Raw genomic sequence first — 1,171 nt, 5'->3', positions numbered from 1 at the left:
TTCCACTAGCTATAAGCCTTCAAACTTTATAAATATTCATACCCATGTGGTTCAGAGTTTTGGAGCTCTGCCCTGAACCCGCTTTGCCTGGTATTCTGTGGTATTGTTGACTGCAAAATTCACTGCACCTCTACCCTATCCACCATGGGAAAGGTTTTTAAGAAGACAAAAACCACTCTTTGAGGAAGAGTTGGTTGCCTCTGCAGGTTACCTCATTCTGCTACTCTTGTTCCTAACTCACCACTATTGGCTCTCACTTAGGAACAAGTTGGTCAGGAAGCCACATCAGAAAGATGCCAGTGGAACCAGAGGTGGCCATTCATCAGATTAGAATTACTTTAAACAGATGCAATGAGAAAAATTCTGAAGAAAGTGTCTGTGACTTGATTAGTGGTGCAGAGGAGAAGAACCTGAAAGTCGGTTACAATGCCTACCAAGACTCTGAAAATCACAAGGAAAACTCCTTGTAGTGAAGGATCTAAGACCAGGAACCTTCTTCAGATGAGAGTCCATAAATGACTCATTGACTTGCACAGTTCTGAGATTGTTAAGCAGATCCTATGTGGTGCTGTGGGTTAATGCGCTAGACTGCAAAGCTGTTTGAACTGCAAGCTTGGTGGTTCAAGCTCACCAGCTGCTCCTTGGAAACCCTATACAGGGTCACTATGGGTCGGAACTGACTTGATGGCACTTAACAACAACATTAGTATTGAGCCTGGAGTAGAGGTTAAAGTCACCATTGCAGATGCTTGAGTCGACTATTTTAATAAATTGAGTGAATATTCATTGGCAAATTTTGTTGACATTTATTCAGAACACCAATAGGTTTACTAATTGATGTGTGGGTCCAGCTTCAAAAATTCTAATTAATGTTGTTGTTGTTAGGTACCATCAAGTTGGTACCGACTCATAGCTACCTTATGCACAGCAGAACGAAACACTGTTTAGTCCTGTGCCAACCTCGCAATTGTTGCCACGCTTGAAACCACTGATGCTGCCACTTTGTCAAGCCATCTCATTGGGGTCTTCCTCTTTTTCTCTGACCCTCCACCTTACCAAACATGATATTCTTCTCCAGCAACTGGTCCCTCCCGACAATATGTCCAAAGTATGAGAGATAAAGTTTGGTCATCTTTGCCTCCGAGGAGCACTCTGGCTGCACTTCTTCCAA

General features: G+C 43.0%; 1 pseudogene; it reads left to right on the top strand.

Moving 5' to 3' along the window:
* Positions 1-293: 293 nt before the first annotated feature.
* LOC102811765 lies at positions 294-753 on the top strand (annotated as a pseudogene).
* Positions 754-1,171: the final 418 nt, after the last annotated feature.

Source organism: Chrysochloris asiatica, unplaced genomic scaffold (genome assembly GCF_000296735.1).
Source record: "Chrysochloris asiatica unplaced genomic scaffold, ChrAsi1.0 scaffold03677, whole genome shotgun sequence".
NCBI classification, from domain to species: domain Eukaryota; kingdom Metazoa; phylum Chordata; class Mammalia; order Afrosoricida; family Chrysochloridae; genus Chrysochloris; species Chrysochloris asiatica.
The sequence above is the reverse complement of the archived record's forward strand: the minus strand, read 5'-3'. Positions and strand labels throughout refer to the sequence as shown.